This window comes from Filicampus tigris, chromosome 12 (assembly GCF_054856515.1).
Source record: "Filicampus tigris isolate MCC_2025a chromosome 12, RoL_Ftig_1.0, whole genome shotgun sequence".
Classification (NCBI taxonomy): Eukaryota; Metazoa; Chordata; class Actinopteri; order Syngnathiformes; family Syngnathidae; genus Filicampus; species Filicampus tigris.
The window spans coordinates 71,401-91,503 of NC_141228.1; positions in this window are offsets into that span (position 1 = coordinate 71,401).

Here is a 20,103-nt window from a genome sequence, read left to right on the forward strand (position 1 = left end):
CATCAGAATAGGGAACAGGTGTGGTAAAGATGCCTGGTGGAAGTGATGTGCTGGTAACTTCTCCTTCCTAGTTAACATGTCATTTAGCGTGGTTAGTCATTTAACGGGTACACCCATTGTAGTAGGTAGAGCACCACCGCGTTGAAGGTGTCTGCTAATTGCATTTGTTGTGTTTGAAGCTTTACATTCTTTGCAAGCAAGTTGGGAATATTTGTTGTTCGTAGCAGTTTTACTGTCAATCTATGGTTCTGTCTGGATGAAAATTGAGGTGCGTAGCTGAAGAAGGGAGATGTAATGTATTGTGAGATATGTTTATTATTCGCAATTGCTTATGGCAGTGTCCATCTCGCTTGCCGTACTGAGCGTCAGCGAGTCACGGAAGTGCAACAATAAACAGACAGCGCTGCAGCCTGGACTGACACTGTTTGGCTCATCTCTTACTCGAATAACCTACGTACTTTGTGTATGAGTGCATTTCCCTAGTGTGTATGAATGCATTTCACTAGCGTGTATGAGTGCATTTCACCTGTGTTTATGGGCAACAACAATTTCACTAGTGTGTATGAGAGCGTTTCACTAGTGTGTATGGAAGCATATCACTAGGGTTTATGATAGTGTTTGACTTGTGTATGAAAGTGAAATGTTTTCATACACGCTAGTGAAATACTAGCGCATATGAAAACATTTCACTAGCCACTATGGGTGCATTTCATTAGTGTGCATGAGCGCACTTGTGTTTATGAGCAACAAAAATTTCACTAGTTTGTATGAGAGCCTTTCACTAATTTGTATGAAAGCATTTCACTAGCGTGTCTGAGTGCATTTCACTAGTGTGTATGAAAGCATTTCACTAGAGTGTGAGTGCATTTCATCTGTTTTTATGAGCAACAAAAATTTCAGTAGTGTGCATGAGAGCATTTCACTACTGTGTATGAAAGTATTTCACTAGTATGTATGAGCGCATTTCACTTGTTTATGAGCAACAAAAATTTCACGACTGTGAATGAGTGTTTCACTAGTGTGTATGAAAGCATTTCACTAGCGCGTATGAGTGCATTTCACTAGTGTGTATAAAAGCGTTTCACTTGTGTGTATGAAAGCATTTCACTAGCACGTATGTGTGCATTTCACCTGTGTTTATGAGCAACAAAAATTTCAGTCGTGTGTATGAGACAGTTTCATGAGTGTGTATGAAAGCATTTCACTCGTGTTGTATGAGCGCATTTCACTAGTGTTTATGAGCAACATAAATTTCACAAGTGTGTATGAAAGCATTTCATTAGTAAGTGTGTGGAATTATGTCCCTAGCGTATGGAGGTAAATTTGGTGCAAAAGTAACTTGTACTTGTAACATGGAAATTTGCACTTGTAACAAGGAAATGTTAGAAATTTGTATTCGTAGAGAAAACAATTTGAAGGTGTGTGATAAAATTTTGTTTCTGAAAAAAAAATAGTACTAGTAGTAGTAAAAAAAAAGGAAAATTTGTACCTGTAGAAATGATAACTTGAATGTGTGAAAAACAAAATCCTCCTTGGTAGGAAAAACCACTTGTAGCTGTGGAAATAAATGTTGTACTTGAAGCAAAATGTAATGTGTACTCGTGGGAAATGCTGATTTGTACCACCTATGAATGGCAACTTGTAGTTGAAGAAGTCGCCACTTAGGGTCACGAGTGTTTTTTCTAATGGTGTATGCACACGTAGCTTTTGCACCACATTTCTCACAAAAACACATTTGTACTTGTAAGATTTACAATTTGTACTTGTACACTTAGTGGCGGGTGCTGTAGGGCGGGGCTAGGTGAAATGCAACCAATCTCGACCAATCAAGTGCCACAGATTTGGGCGGCTGAAGCTCAACCTCATTGGTTAACCTTGGACGCCTAACAGAAGCGCACACGCAGGAGGAGAGGAACAAGTAAACAGTGCCACCACTTGGCGATCTCTTCATAGGGTACGTAGTGTCTCATCGTTTTTTTTGCGCCATGCAGTGATATAATTTTATCTACCGCGGTGGAATACTGCAGTTATACTACAACAATAGTCAATACGTGTACGCTGGTGCCCTGTGTTGGTCAAAACATTTCTTAGATGAGTTTGCTGACCAACAAACTGCTAACAATATAACGCTAACCTACGTGTCGTTCACAGGTACACGAAGCATGATGCACTCGGAAGTAATTACGGTGTGTGTGCATTGAGTTCATATTCTTTATTCGAGTTATGCAGACGGCTAAACGTTATGCAAATAGCATACATACTGAAGTAGAATGTAAAATTTCCATGGAAGTGTGAAGCAAAAGTTAGTCCATGATAATAAAATGAGCAACAATTTAAAACCAGGGCGGCGCGGTGGTCGACTGGTTAGCTAGTCCGCCTCACAGTTCAGAGGTTGTGGGTTCGATCCTGGGCCCTAGATTTTTTTACTTGCTCCCCTGATACTCCAGGTGAGGGGCCACTGTGCTCCTAGTTAAAGAAAAAGTTAGGCTGAAGGACAGAATGGTGTTGAACACTTTGGTTTTCTTCTTACCACGCTAAATTCTAATGTTAATTTCACGTCAAGTGCTACTCATGGCAGTCACCTGCGCTATACGACAATTTAGAGCAAGTTCTCGGCAGTGCTGTAATTACATTGGGTTTACAAATTTGTGTACGTTTTTAGGCTTCTGCATAACTCGAATAATGAATATGAAGTCAATGCACACACACCGTAATTACTACAGAGTGCATCGTGCTTTTTGTACCTATGCATGCTATTATTAGCGTTATATTGTTAGCGTTTGTTGGTCTGCTAACTCATCTAAGAAATGTTTTGACCAACACAGGGGACCACGTATTGACTATTGTTGTAGTATAATCGCAGTATGCCACCACGGTAGATGCAAAAAAATAAATGGCAAGAAACCCTATGTACCCTATGAAGAGATCGCAAAGTGGTGGCACTGGTTACTTGTTCCCAGAGCTGGGCAGTCCGTCCTGGGGCCGGACCGGTCGGACCCTCCGGCCCGGCCGGATGCCTATTTTTGGGGCGGGAGAGTGCTTGCTGACAAATTTTTAAAAAGGGCTGGAAAAGTGCACTCAGGTGCACTCATGGCAGGAAGAGGATTTTAGTCCGGCCCACTAAACGGCCCTCATGTGTGTGACATTTTTTACAAATTTAATCTCAGCCTACTCGGTGAAAGGCTTCTTTTTAGGCTTCTTTCTACTCGCGCTAGCGGCAACTGCCGCATTGATTCACATTACCGACGCCTTGTGCTGTTGGCGACATGTCTGCAACACATGCCACGCACACATCAGGAATTGTTGCTGCTATGACCGGTCCATTATGTCACATGTTGCGATGACATACAGTTTCCCACACGGAGGTGAGGATGCACCTCAACTCGTTGCAGCTTGTTGCTGCTGCAAAGCCAACTAGTTTGGTAGCGGCGTGGGTGTTATGTCACGTATGTGTGTGTAAAGAAGCTACTCACCCACATTCCCCCTTAGCCGCCACCTTCCAGATCATTTTCGCAATAAAATTAAATGCATCGTCTAGTCATCTCAGTCCCTTTATGAGTGTAGCAGGCACGATATCCATTGTTGTCGCTGTCTTTTTGAAGCAACGACCCCCGACTTGGAACTGTTTCAAAGCAACTTGTGTCCACGAGTAGAGTCAAGCTGCACGCAGCACTCAAGGATGACGCTGGCACATCAAGCACTTCTTCTGGTGTCTTCCCTACTTCTGGGAATACGCCATAGCAAACCTGCTGTGTAGTGGTTTGCTGGTTATGCGTTTATTTTGAAGGCCGGAAAGTGTGAAGGAGGTGAAGTGTGGAAAATAAATAAGTAACTTGTTGATTGCAACTTCATGGTGTCTGTTGGACCCAAATAATTATACAATACTACAAAACCAACCCCGGGGCTTGCAATGGAAGTAAGCACGTGCAGTTTGGTAAGTACTAGTGGCGCGTTTGAAACGTGTCCACAGCGGGTTTGAACAGTAAATTAGCCAGCATCTCTCTAGCGGCGCCGTCATGGCCTTTTTTTTGGGGGGGGGGGGGGGGGGGGGGCTGAACGGGGCGGGGGGGGGGGTGATCATTTTTCTGAATAAGGGGGGGGGGGGGGCGAGGCCGGAAGGGTACCCAGGTCAAGGGTCGCGGCCGGACCTTCAACAAAGGGTCAAGTGCCCAGCTCTGCTTGTTCCTCTCCTCCTGCGTGCATGCTCCTCTCATACAGGTACAAGTCAGCATTTCCCCACAAATACACATTACATTTTGCTTCAAGTACAAAATTTATTTCCACAACTACAAGTCAATTTTCCTGCCAAGGAGAATTTTGTTTTTCACATATACAAGTTATCATTTCTACAGGTACAAATTTTCCTTTTCTTACAAGTACAATTTTTTTTTCTTCAGATATAAAATTATTTCACACACGTTCAAAATGTTTTCTGTACGAATACAAATTCATAACATTTCCTTTTACAAGTACAAATTTTCATGTTACAAGTACAGATTTCCGTGGTACAAGTTAATTTTACACAAAATTTACCTCCATACTAACGGCCCCTCATAAACATAGGTGGTTTGGACTTGGTAGACCGAATGTTGAGTTTCTACAGGATGGCCTCTCGCACGAGGAAATGGACAGTGCGTGAAATTTTCCACTTTTTTGACCTAGCAATCACCAACTCTTGGCTTCAGTATCGGAGTGACTGGCAGTTTCTCAGGAAGAAAACAATGAAGTTGCTTGACTTAAAAATGCTCCTTGGTGAAGAGTTAATTACCCAAGCCTTCAAAAATGAAAACGGCAGCCAAATGCAGCACTGAAACATTACGGTGCCATCCATCTTCCAGAGATCATGGATGAAGCACATGCATCAAGGTGTCAAAGATGCAACAGTACATGTGATGTGCACAAAGGGCAAGGTTTTCCTTTGTGTTTCCAAGAAAGGAATTGCTTTTTGAAGATCATACCAAATAAGCACAAAAGAAGCAGAAGTTGTTTTAGGTTGAACCCTCTCATGTTGACGTTTTGATCATTTCTGTTGGACTAACTGGTTACCAACAAAGTTCCGTTTCACCTGTATCGGGGTCCAATGTCCATTGTTGTGGACACATCATAGCTCAAAAATAAAAATGTTTCAGCTCCAATGAGTTGTGAGTGAGGATAGCATTGAAAATACACTGTATTTCAATGGAGGGCATTAAAGTGTGAGATGAACTAACATCAAACACTTTATAATGAATCATAAAAATGCTCTGTGAACTTTTAACCCGTCGAATGGTTTATTAGTGAGTTGATTTCAGTAATAGGAAAGGATTACTTGTTATCTTCATTATTACCATAATCATTTACTCACTAGAATGCCCAAAGGGTGTCATTTGACACTTCTACCTACTGAGGGCAAAGTGGCTTGAGGGTTTGAGGTCATTGTATTGTTATCATTATTGTGGATGAACATTTCCCAGTCTGTTGTATCGAAGCAGTCTAGAAGAGCAGATAAGGCCCTCTCTGGCCACACTCTTACCTACTTCAAAACTGGTTTGACAAACTCTTTATGTATGCTGGCATTAGCATAACAATGATGTGATCAGAGATTCTGTTGTGGGGGAGGGGGGAGGCTATGTCTGCCCTTGTGAGTGGTGTAAGATAGAAATGCAGGGTGTAGTCTCTTCTTGTTGGGATATATACATGTTGATGAAATTTTGGTAGGACAGTATTGAGATCAGTGTGATTAAAATGTCCAGCAAGCATGATGAAGCCATCAAGATGTGCTGTCTGTTGCTCACTGTTGGCCTAGTACAGTTCATTGAGTGCTGCGTTCCTGTCACTGTTGCTGGCATTGCGTTGGATGTAAACGGCAACGCGCAGAATCGCTGTAAACTCCCTTGACAGATAGAATGCTCAGCTGTTCTAGTACACGGCAGGATCAGGAACATTGTCACATAGCCAGGTGCCATTAAAAACCATCACACAGCAATTATCCAACTTTCGATTTGTTGATCTCAGCAGTCATTTCCATTTGTTGTCCAGCAACTGCACATTAGCCAGGAGGATAGATGGTAAAACTGTGAGAGTTGGATTAGGCTTTAGTTTATCTTGGATACCTTGTTGCTAGCTTGTGCCTCTTCTGTTTCCTACCACACCACTTTTGGCTTCTCTGCATCCCCCCTGCTTTGCAATGCAATTTCCCCTTACCTCCACCCCCTCTCGAATTCCGCAGGTAATGGCCACATTTACAAATGAAAGGTGGCTAATTGTAGCCAGCAGAGTTGTTAGATCAGAATCTAGATGTCTTTTGACAGTGTTCTGGGCATTCAAGGAGTTGTAAAAAACCCTGGGCATTCTAGTGTTAATTCTCTTAAACATTTCCAATTGAGTGCTTGGCACGTTTGTATTTTGTGGATGCTGTGTTGTTATTGGTTGTTACGTGATGTATCAGTTGCTATGCAGTTGGTATGGTCATTTTATTTGTTGTCCTTTATTATGTCATATAGGCCTGATGTCTAAACAGTTTATAAGATTGAGTTACTTGGTGACACGTCAGTACGTCAAACCTTCTTCAAGTGAGGATGCAAACTCGCTTCCAGTTTTAGCTCTCTGTAGTTACTTTGTATTTTCGTTGATAAAGACATTTTACTCAACAACATCCGTGTCATGGCTGCGTATTGGAGCAAATCGCGATCGTCACATGACAGAACGTACTGAGCAGTCATGGACCAAGCCGACTCAGACACAATCCATCAAGCTGTCACCACCTGCTCATAACCATTCCTCCACCTCCAATCAGGGAGTGATTGTCTCGCTGGCTGCTGCTTTGCCTTTTCACTGGAAACCGCTCATGTCGCTCCTCCACGATGGGTCACCCAGACAGTTGCAAGTCCCGGTCTGCCTCTAATCTCCCTCAACCTGCCGACCACCCCCACACCCTTCGTTGTAACCGCTGTCTTTTCTTCACCATCTCTCTCATCTTTGCCATCTACTTGTCCTAGTTTTGCACGTTCCCCATCTAGTTTAACACCCGATGTTTTGTTTTAAGACTCAGATTTTTCTGACTCTGAAGATGGCCACTATTTGGTTAATCTACTTTCTGATTCGGATTCAGATTTTGACATTGATTTTGGTTTTCCTGGTCCCTTCCCCAGTCATTATTCAAGACCTTGTCAGTTTTTGTCACGGTTTTCTCATGATGATACCTTAGTGTCCACTCCAGAACCCTTTCCTTTTGACCCTTGCTTGGGTTAGCCCTTTACACGGGACCCCCGCGGGGTGGCCAACATAGGCGCCCGAGTAAAGCTTCTGGTTCCTCCCGTAAGTCCACTTTTTCTAAGTTGCGTATTTCCACACCTGTGCTCTTAGTGCCTGCCGCTGAACCCTTCCCTTCAGACCCTTATTTGGGTGCCTAGTTGTCCATTTACATGGGACCCCCATGGTGTGGCCAAGATAGGCACCCAAGTAGAGATTCTGGTTCCTCCCATAATTCAGCCTTTTCCAAGTCATGTCATTACGAACCTATACCCAAGCCACTTCACTACCCCACCTTTTTCGGCACCTCGTTCACTGCGTACTTCACTTAGTCCCGTTCATCCCGTTTTCTTCCAGTTTCATTATCGGTACTCCCAACCCCTAATGTCTCTTGCACTTCCCAACCTCTGTGGTGGCAAGCTGATGAGGCAGTACCTCGGCAATTGCAGGTCCCGATTCCGGCTCCTTGGCAGTACCAGGCTCCCTTCCTGGCACCATAGCGCAGTGCCAGCCCCCCTTCCCGGCACCTCAGCAAACGCAGGCCCCCATCACGGCTCTTCTGCACCACATGGATCCAACCCTGCTCCGGTGGCGCAAGGCCTTGGGCTGCCCTTTGTCTCTGCCCTGGCGTCGCAAGCTCTGCGGCTTCCCTTCTGCTAAATCGGCGCACACGCTGCAGCCTGCGGCTGCCTTCTGACTCTTCTATGGCAGCGGAAGCTATGTGGCTTCCCTCGGATTCTGCTACGGTGGCACAAGCTCTGCAGCCTCCTTCTGATCCTGCTACAGTGGCACAAGGCCTTCAACAGCCCTCTGACTACTACAATGGCGCAAGATCTGCGGCCTCCCTCCGATTCTGCTAACGCGGCGCAAGGCCTGTGGCTGCCTTCTGACTCTTCTACGGCGCCGCAAGGTCTTCGGCTGCCTTCTCACTCTGTTATGGCGGCACAAGCTCTGCGGCTTCCCATGGATTCTGTTACGATGTCGCAAACTCTGCAGCATCTTCCAATTATGCTTGGAAGGCGCAAGCTAGTGTAGTAGTAAGGCCTTCTGCTGCTCTCTGACTCTGCTGCAGTGGCGCAAGCTCTGCGGCTTCCCTCAGATTCTGCTACGGTGGCGCAAGCTCTGCGGTCTCCTTCCGATTCTGTTACAGCAGTGCAAGGCCTTCGGCTCCCCTCTGACTCTGCTCAGGCGGCGCAAGCTCTGCGGCGCAAGCTCTACGGCGCAAGCTCTACGGCGCAAGCTCTACGGCGCAAGCTCTACGGCGCAAGCTTCGCGGCTTGCTTCCGATTCTGCTACGGAGGTGCAAGGCCTGCGGCTGCCTTCTGACTCTGCTACAGCGGCGCAAGCTCTGCGGCCTTCTTCCGATTCTGCTACGGTGGTGCAAGGCCGGAGTCTGCCCTCACCCCCTATGTGGCCCTCTGGACAGCCATCGGATAGGCCCCGTCAAGAACCTCTCATCTGGCCTTCGGGATGAACACTGGATTGGCCCCACCAAGAACCTTTCATCTGGTCTCCAGGTTGCCCACCTGACTGGTTCCGACAGGAACCTCTTGAATGGCCTTCTCCGATCTGATGTTGATTTTGTTTTGGAATTTAGTTTAATGTTTTCCTTGTGATTCTTTTATATGTGTCTGTCTAGTCGGCTTATTGTGTCCACCCGTGCTCGGTTACCAGATGCCTTGAGTTACCCTGTCCACCTGTGCTCACTTATCAGAGCCCTTGATTTGCTCAATCAGCTCCTTCTAACACTTTGTATCTTGTCCAGGTGTTCCTTGTCTCATCAGTTTGTATTAAGTTCCTTGCTTTCCTTCAGTCTTTGTTAATTCATTGTTTTTCTCGCGTTAGTTTGCTATCTTAGCCAAAGTCAGGCAGGTTTTATCCACCTGTGCTCGTTTGCCCGATCCCTTGTGTTACCCAGTCAGCTCCCTCAATACACTTTGTGTCTTATTGTTGCTCGTTGTCTCATCTGTATTTGGTTTATTGTTTTCTTTCAGTCTTTGTTGGTTTATCATCTTTGTTGCGTCTAACGGCTGTTTGCTTGCTGTCTTAATCCAAGTCAAGCTGTTTTCCGGTGTTGGTTTAATTACTTAGTTTTTATACAAAAACCCTTTTTATACAAAACTAAGTTTTAACTTTTTTAGATTTTTCTACAAAGGTTTATTTAGTGTTAGTTAGTTTTAGTTATTTCTTGTTTTTGATTTTTGCTCTTGTTTGTCTTTTTTATTTTTGATTCTGGGCACCGGGTGGTGCCCCTTGAGGGGGGAGGGTACTGTTATGACAGGTTGTTATGTGACGTATCAGTTGCTATGCAGTTGCTATGGTTCTTTTATGATTTGTCCTTTATTATGTCAAATAGGCCTGATGTCTAAACAGTTTATAAGCTTGAGTTACTCAGTGACACGTCAGTACGTCAAACCTTCTTCGAGTGAGGATGCAAACTCTCTTCCAGTTTCAGCTCTGTAGTTACATTGTATTTTCGTTGATAAAGACTTTTTACTCTACAGCATCCATGTCATGTCTGTGTATGGGTCCAAATCCCGATTGTAATGGCAGAAATTCTGTTTTACCATCAGTGTTTGTTCATCAATGTGGGTAGTCGAAGGTATTTCTGACTCGTCCGTAGCAGCACATCTTATCCATGGCTTTGAATTTCATTTAATTACTCACGGACTCAAAGGACTTTTTAATCTTCTTGTATTGAAGGTTTTGTAATCCAACAAAGTGAGCAAGATCATTCAGTACAACAGGTGGAAAACATGGACTTAAACTATGAGTACGTTCAAACGCTGTTTTGTTTCCGTGACTACCAGCACAAACTGAATAGTATGACAGGCTGCACAAGCTCAGTTCAGTTGCGCATGCGCAGTAAACCTTTACTCAGATAATACTTCAAAGCATTGGCTGTCACACCAATCGTCACGTGACAGAACGTATGGACCAGACTCACAATGCATCAAGTCGAAAATGTCACCACCTGCTCCCAAGCATCCCTTCCCCTCCAATCAGGGAATGATTGTCTCACTGGCTGGTGCTTTGCCTTTTCACTGGGAACTTTTCATGTCGCTCCTCCATAATGGGTCGCCCAGGCTGTTGCAAGTCCCGGTCTGCCTCCAACCACCCTCAGCCTGCTGACCACCCCCACACCACACCCTTCATTGTTACCTCTATCTTTTCCTCCCCAGCTCTCTCATCTTTGTCATCTACTTAGTAGTTTTCATAGTTTTGCACGTTCCCCTTCTAGTTTAACACCCAATGTTTTGTTTTTAGACTCAGATTTTTCTGACTGGCCACGATTTGGTTAATCTACTTTCTGATTCTGATTCAGATTTTGACATTGATTTTAGTTTTCTTGGTCCCTTCCCCAGTCATTATTCAAGCCCATAGGCCTGATGTCTTAACTGTTTATAAGCTTGAGTTACTCGGTGACACGTTGTCAGTATGTCAAACCTTCTACGAGTGATGATGCAGACTCAGCTCTCTGTAGTTACTTTGTGTTTTCGTTGATAAAGTCTTTTTACTCTACAACTTTCATGTCATTTCTGTGTGTGGGTCCAAATCCCAATTGTCACATGACATGCTGGTGTGTTCCTTGCATTAGGGCCTCGATTATCAGGAGTATCGATCGTGTGGTGGGCAGTGTTGGGGGGCCACCCAACCTACCAGAGTCCCATTGGGAGAGGTGACTCGTCAAGCCTGTCCCAGACGTTCCCTTCAATGAGGAAAACAACAATAAGATAGTCTAGTTGAAGGTCCACGATGACCGATTAAAATATAGTTTGTTAATTTTGCTTATTCATGTGCTCCACAGGTTTTATTGCTCACATCTGGTACACCAATAAATAACACACACCAGTCCAATAGAGGTCACATATGTTTTTGTTGTATTGTTTTGACCTTCCATGATTTAGTGCACCACACTAGTGATCCCTGAAGTTAATGGTAATTAAGGGGGCAGGTCAGAGGGGGGCGAACCCTAAACATTGCCTTGTAGGGGATCGCACACACACCTTTTAGGCCAGTTCAACAGGGGGAAATGTAATTTTTTTTTTTCAAAAGCTATTTTTGGTGAAGTCACCCATAAGGTCACTCAAACAGGGGGATTGTTAGTTGAGGCCTCTTTGGTGTATGTGATTAGATAGGTGACTTTAGCCTGGCCGTTATCTTGCTGTGACCTTTCTCTTGCTTTCACTTTTCCCACCTTTCCCACCAAGGCCATCAAGTCACACATAGTCAAATGGGCTAGGCAGATGCACCCCACTTGTGGGTGGGCGGCCTAGAGTATAAGAGTAGGAATCATGGGGGAGGGGCTTAGACCTTCTTCCGCAATCTTGCAGAATCTGCACAGCTGTGTCTCGATCTTTCTGGCATCCATTAAATAGTTCAACTGAGAATATGAAGTCTTCTGGAAGTTGCTATAATCTCGGGAGCAATAAAGAAAAAAGACCCAGGCAGAGGTTCCCAGAGAACCTTTCAATGCCAAGCATCAGAAGCAGTGATGTGTATTGGGGCCCGTTCTCATCGTTCACTTGAAAGAGCTTTCACATGATTGTAAATTACTAGTTGTCAGAGACTAATTGTCAATTAGCCAGTGACTGTATGGAGCCGAATTGGCGGCAGTAATAGCACACAATGCTAGTAAGGAGTAAATAAGAAAATAAAGGACAGCAGGAAAAGGTGTTATATCTTGACACATTTAAACTTGATTGACAATACAAAGGAAGAATGTAGAGTCTGCACAGAACACATATTCTATGATATGAAGGTGCCAGTGTCTCTAATGTGTTTGATGCTGGATAGAAACTGTGTTTGATCAGCTGCTCAAAGTAGAGGTACTAAATTTTTCTCATTGCCAATATTAATTAACCAGAAGTTATATGGATGATGTTGGGTTTTTTTTAATGATTTTTAAAATATTTTTTGGGTCGCTCTATGTAGAGCAAATGCAGGGGTGTCTCAGTTCTCAAGGGCCGCTTTTCTGCCTGTTTTCCAGCTCTCCTTGCTGCATCACACCTGATTTAAATGATCAGCTCATTAGCAATCTCTGAAGAAGCTTGATAACGATCATCAGGTGCGTTGCAGCAGGGATAGATGGAAAATACGCAGGACACTGGCCCTTGAGGACCGAGTTTGGACACCCCTGAAATAAAGTAATTAAAAAATATATATATTTTGATACATTCTATTTCATAAAATTACACACTATTTAAATTTTGCTTTGCTTTTAGACAAGAAAATGAAGTTTATTGCAATAAACAATGTAAACTTAAGAAATAAAAACTGAAGACTGAAGTCTACAAAAAAGAAAATCAATTGTTCATTCTTTATATTCTCATATTCTTATTGTTTAACAAAACCCTTGCTTCAGTTCCTTGGTAATAACATAAAAAAAAATGCTATATATGTACATGTAAATATATATATATATATATATATATTTATATATATATATATATATATATATATATATATATATATATATATATATATATATATGTATATATATACATATATTAGCGCCTGCTAATGACGCCACGCTTTAAAATATATTGTAGCGTCTTCCAAGAACACAGACGTAGTTTCATTATCACGTTTTTATTAGTCCAACCGGCTACTGTGGGCTGCAGCCGACGCCAATACAGTATGACAACCATTCAGTCAAAAAAGAGCAACGGCTCTCCTGTTCGTCCTCCGCTACTCTCGGTCACATGTCCTCCCATCCAGCCACACGATGCATTCATTAACCTCAGAAACAACACAACTTGGCAAGACACAAATTCGATCAAAACAGAGATAACCCAATTCGTTACACTATTTCTGTAACATATTTCTTTGCATCTATGTTTGCCACCCCCTGGCTGTTGTTATAATGAACATTACCGCTACTTTTGCGAGGATTGTCCTTCGGTCGTCTACGTGCCGACTGAAGACTTCACATCACTTTTCGTGGCTTTCAGAATCGGATTGTGGTGAAAAGTTATTCGGAGTAAAATGCACTTCATTACGAAATACTTCATGTTAGAAATCTCACGGTTTTATTATTAGTAATTGTTGGCATTAGATAAATTCATTGAGTTTCAATGTAGTGCTGAGATGTCCCACACTGTGAGCAGGAATTGAACGCTCCTCGAGTGCTAAGTGTTGATAACGAGAGACGTGCTTTCTTTTCTTTTTTGCCTTCGACACAGCTAGCTAGTAATTTGTTCGTGCCAGCAAACTCAGTAGTTGCAGATTTCCCGTTTTTCACCACGTTTGTTTTTGTGTGTAAATGTTAAAAGGTGAGTTTGATCATTTAATTTAGGTTCGTGTCTGGTAACTGCTGTACATAATAGCTTGGATATTTTCTTGTGAGTGATGTCACGTTGATGAACACTCGTTACTTATTTCGGCTAGTATGCTAACTATTGAAGTGATGAAACGTGTGAATGTGTACTGTATGTATTGTTTGGCTGTTTAATTGCTTAATATAGTGAATTGTAATGTTTAGGCATATTGTTAACTAATGGATATGTTACTAGGTTATTCTTTGTGTTGTTGCAGACCACAATAAATAGACGTCACGTGGAATACGGGTCTGTGTTTTCTGACAGGAGCACCCACATCCATACCTTGCCAAATAGAGTCAGCTGGAGACATCACAGCAATGACATGATCCTCTCCGTTTTACTTCACATTATGTACAGTTCATACAATCCTGCAGCCCGAGTCAACCAGAAAATTGTTTCCAGTTTGGCAGGAGAAACACAAACGTTCCACTGATCTTGTTTCACAAGTCTGGCAGTGGCTTCTTCTAGGGTCATAAGCGGAAGTGACGTACGAGCTGCCTCGCAAAAGTAGCAGTAATGTACTTTATTTTATTTTTCATTTATTATCTCCGAAGATAAAAACACAACAGCCAGGGGTGTGACAAACATAGAGGCAAAGAAATATATTACAGAAATACAAAGCATGACATCATCAGCAGGCACGAAGGACCCGATCCAATCAGGACATTTTTAAAAATTTCAATGAACATTCTATCAGTCTGGCCCTCGGCTTGTCGCAAAAATTTTATTTGGCCCTCCATCCATTTGACTTTGACACCCCTGACCTAGAGCATAGCACAGCATAACGTCAAATGAGCCATTCAAATTCGTGTGCGCTTCAGGGGCCACTCGGAAAACATAAACTCTAAGACTATAGAGAAGCATTTCGAAAAGAGGGCAGCTTTAAATCTCAGAAATGTGAATAAATTGGTTTGCCTCAGCGACTGAGGATGAGTAGAGAAGAGGGCTGTATTTTTTTGTGTTCATAAAGTCAGTTTAAAGGAGGAACACACAATGTGCTTATACCACCTACAGCATAGCACAGCATAACGTCAAATGAGCCAATCAAATTCATGTGCGCTTGAGGGACCACTTTAAAGACATAAACTCTAAGAATATAAAGAAGCATTTCAAAAAGAGGGCAACTTTAAATCTCAGAAATGTGAATACATTTTTAATCGTTTGACAGCCCAGATGGGTGTTCCGCTCCAGGGACCGAACAGTCCGTCTGTCTGACCCGGACAGATGCCCATTTTGGGGATGGAGTTTTTTAAAATGGACGGATTAAACAAGTACGGAAGTGGCTTTTTGTTTGTCCCTGTAATTGTCCCTAACTGGGTCAAGTACCGACTGACATGTTGTGTTGGGTTCTTTTAAAAAGAAAGACCACTGCTCTCTTCTGCAATACCATGGAGCCATCTTTATTAACTGCTTGTACAACACTGTTGAGTCCTTTTTTTTTTTTTTTAAACTTTTTCATGTGCATCTCCTGCAGTACGATTGCACTAATAGGCATAGGGACTATGATGTCTGCCATCTAGTGGTTCAACACATGTAATACCATGGATTACGCCACAGGACGCCCATTTCATTGATGAGGAAAAAGGTGGATATAAATTTTGTTTTGTTCACTGTTAAAATTTAGTACATACCTTAATCCATTGCATGCGAAGTATGTCCTTGTCTGGGACATCGCTAGAGTGTAAAAAATGTCTCCAAATTGTCGTTCATGCGAAATACAATAAAAACTGAAACCTTAGTGGGTTGTAATGCAAAGGTTTTCCAATAAAATGCAATAGTTATTGCATTATTACACAATCTTAAATGTTCTCGTGAGGTCCCCTGGCGGGCTGGTGACCGACTGTGGTTGTGTTGGCAGCTAAATGCTATATTAGTTGACACTTAAACAGTGATGTCCGCTGATAGTGTAGTGGTACACACGCCTGAGTTGTGTGCGGGCAGCGTGGGATCGATTCCCGCTCAGTGACAGTGTCTATGTGTGCCCTGCGACTGGCTGGCGACCAGTTCGGGGTGTAGTCTGCCTTCGCCCATTGACGGCTGGGATAGGCTCCAACAACTCCCCGCGACCCTATATAGGATAAGCGGTTTGGAAGATGACATGACATGACTTAAACAGTGTGCGCTTCAGGGGCCACTCGGAAAACATAAACTCCAAGTTTATGTTGAATTATACCAAATTCAAGGACCAGAAATTAGTAATTGGTGGCCAAAATGTTGCATTTTGTGTGTATAATTGCATTGAGACAATTAATCTATTCCCCTGTATTCATCATCAGAGACCAGATAAGACTCTCTTGTTTCAACAGAGTGCATTCATATGATTAAATTTGATTCACTTGCAAAAAAAGAAAACTCGTGCAGTTTTCTTCATGATTAAATAATAAGTACTTTGGAACTTATTCAATCCACTCACAATACTCCCAGCCGGTAAAAGGATATGAATAGGAATTTAGCCAGCTAATGATCTTTAAATAATGTTAATAAATTATGAAAACTCTAACTTTAGAGGAGGGTGATTGTTTTTTATGACGGAGGGACAATGATGGAAGGGTATATATATACCTTATTTTCCGGACTATACGTCGCTCTGGAGTACAAGTCGCACCAGCTATAAAATGCATAATACCGAAGAAAAAACATATATAAGTCGCACTGGAGTATAAGTCGCATTTTTGGAGGAAATTTTGCGCTTAGTACACATCATATCCACCAAGCTACGATGGTAACATTTAGCTAAAATTCACACATGTAGCATACACGAAAGATAACTTTAAACTCACCAAAACGGTTGTAGATTGATTAAATACGTTTTTTTATTTATCCCCGACCATGTACAATTTTTCCAAGTCTCCAAAAGTATTTTTGTATTCAGTCGTAATTATGTCTTAGTCTCCTCTGCGTTCCGCTCCTCCGTGTGTAGCTGCATGTTTGTGGTTCATTCTTGTTCAACCATCGTCTGTGAGTAACTTAGACAATTGTGTGTAATGAGCATGCAACATTTATATACGAGCTGAATTGTGGATGATTGTAGGTTGTTGACTAAACATACTAATCGCTATCGCTAATCGTTAGCATAGGCTCATCTTGTTCATGTCTATAAGAATGCATGTGTCTGTAATGCATAGATTGATAGTATTTTCTGTTTCTTGTGCAATTTCACAATATAAACAGGCAACTTCGCTGCGCACCTGGAGTCTGTGGAGTTTGTTTGTGAATGTTTAGCTGTTTGGATAAGCTAGCTTCCTCGACTAGCAAGGTCTTAGCAGTCAAATTGTCTTTTTATCATACTATTTTAATGACTTATTTAATAAAACATTAGATTTTAACCGTTTAAATTATTCATGCATTTTAATAGCTTATATGATTTATGTTATTTATTTATTTTATATATTTATTTACTTATGTTTCTTTGTGTGGGTTACAATAACATGTGAAATGATATATAAGTAATTGTCATGGCTTGTTAGTGCTGACTTGTATTTATGATGTTTTGTCTCCCTCTCAGGTGCTTTAGCGCTAAAGCGCTGCAGAGGGAGGCAAAACATCATAAATCCAAGTTAGCACGAACAAGCCATGACAGTAATAATTTGTTAATAATTTCACTCATAAGTCGTTCCAGAGTATAAGTCGCACCCCCGGCCAAACTATGAAAAAAAAAGTGACTTATAGTCATATATATATATATATATATATATATATATATATATATATATATATATATATATATATACACACAGTGTATAATAAGTTTAAGGTTTCTTTTTTTCAGACAGACTTTTTTATTTTTTTCTGAAAAATAGAAACCTTAAACCTATTTTAACTATGACAGTTTTCTCCCATTGCTTGAAAAATATAGACGCATGCTTAAACCAAAGTAACATGACTTGAATTGTCGTCACTGTTCATTAAAATAAGTTGCAATTCTGTAACGCACTTGCTCCGTTTTGCAACATGCTTACTCCTGCACACGTCACACTAATTCATTCATAACACACTTAGTTCAAAAATGAAATCTCAGGGCACCATTGGGAAAACACAGCGATTCAAAATATACATACATACATTGTTCAATTGAAAATACTTAGACAGACACCTAAAAATACTTACACAATTGAACACCAATCAGGCCGCTACAAAAAGGACTCAGTTTAGCCATTTTGAGAACTTTGTAAGCCTAGAGGCAGGTAAGAGTAAGACAGAGAGAGGAGCACGTGGTCGAAGAGGCTATTCAAGTACTATTATTTCTGATGACATATAATATCAACTTTGGTGGACCATGTCATAAACCTGGCCTCACTATAGCCTGGCCTTACTATGAGGGAGGCTTGACAGAGAGAACATCCTAATCTAATCCCTCCGTAGGACATTCCGACTAGAAAAGAGGTATGTCTGCAGCTCTCTACTCAGACTGTTTCTAGATTAATTATAGTACTGTACCAAATTATATTACCTTATCACATTTACTGTATTGCAGGGTGGCTAATGCTTCTTTTTCGTAATTGTGTAATTTTGTGAAACATACCATGATAACATGTTGATGTTTCAGTATTGTATATGGTAAATACAGTACAGTACTGTAAAAAAGAAACAATAACAAATTGTGGTCGCATTTTTCGGTAGAATGGCTCGAAGACCTGTTGATGGTGGAGGCCAACGCATGTTCACCCAGCATCAGGAACTTGCCATAGTGAAGGTGGTCAGTGCAAACAATGCGATCTGTCTCCATCAGCTATAGTAACAAATACTTGCAGATAAGCAAGTATTCAATAACATGAATCTGGTAAGCATCACTACCATCAGACATATTTTTGCTTTAACTGAATTGACTCCACTGGAAAAACTGTAAAGTAATGAATTTGTATTGAGCATTTCAGCTTTTGGTTGTTGTGAAAAGTCCGTTCCGTGGAAATGAATTAAAAAAGTGAAAATGAAAGACTGCTGTGTTTTATATAATGTAGATGAGTGTATTGCTGATTATTTGAGAGTGTATTTATTTGATGCAAGTGTGTGTCATTTATCAGAAATTGTTGGGTTTTGATAGCAGAGTTTCAATTTGACATAGATGTGAGTGGTTTATTTCCCTGTGTTGTGTCTTATTCGCTTGTGTGTAGAGTTTTGACACAGTGAGCCAAATTTTGCAAAACGTGTACAAGCAATGGGCAAAAACTTTAAGAAGGCAAGATGAACGTCATAGCGCTTATACAGTCTATCTATCTATCTATCTATCTATCTATCTATCTATCTATCTATCTATCTATCTATCTATCTATCTATCTATCTATCTATCTATCTACGTACAGAGCTGGGCATTTTACTAAAAATTGAGCGTCCATTATTCATCATCCGTCTGCAGCATGGGTACCCTGCCGTCGTCCGTCATTCGCCATTTCTTGGGGTGGGATAGTTCCCGTCTATGGGCAGGTGGCGGACCTGCCCCTGCGGACCACTGATTTTAAACGGGCTTCTGTCAGCTATTCTGATTGCAAACTTCAATAGGTCCCTCACTCAAATCTGTCCCTCAAGCAACAAAACTCACTATTGTTCCTCGCCACACACACGCACGCACCCCCCCCCCCCCCCCCCCCACACACACACACTCACAAACATACACACAAATATATACCGTATTTTCCGGACGATACGTCGCTCCGGAGTACAAGTCGTACCAGCCATAAAATGCATTATAAAGAAGAAAAAAAAACATATATAAGTCGCACTGGAGTATAAGTCACATTTTTGGAGGAAATTAACTGTGCGCTTAGTACACATTATTTCCATCGAGCTACGATGGTAACATTAAGCAACATGTAGCATACGAGAAAGTTATGGTAAGATAACTTTAAATTCACCAAAACGGTTGTAGATCGATTAAATAAGTATTTTATTTATCATCCACCATGTAGAAAGTCTCCAAAAGTATCTATGTATTCGGTCGTAATTATCTATGTTAGTCTCCTGCGCTCTGCTCCTTAATGTGTGGCTGCATTATGACACACACACACACATAGCCATAGGCACGGCAACTGCCTGTTTGTGGTTCATTCTTGTTCAACCATCGTCTGTAAGTAACTTAGACAATTAAGTAATGAGCATGCAACACTTATATACAAGCTGAATTGTGGATGCTTGTGGGTTGTTGACTGAACATACTAATCGCTATCGCTAATGCTAATCGCGATCGCTAATCATTAGCATAGGCTCATCTTGTTCATGTCTATAAAAATACATGTGTATGTAATGCATTGATTGATAGTATTTTCTGTTTCTTGTACAATTTCACAATATAAACAGGCAACTTCGGTGCGCACCTGGAGTCTGTGGAGTTTGTTTGTGAATGTTTAGCTGTTAATTACTTACTTAACGCAATATTAGATTTTAACCGTTTAAATTATTCATGCATTTTAATAGCTTTTAGGATTTGTCTTTGTTTCTTTATGTGGGTTACAATAACATGAAATGAAATACACTAAAGGTTATTTTGCCCGTTGTAAAAAGCCAATATGTAATGCAGGTTTATATGCAGCCTTAGAACGCCCTCTTGTGGTTGTTT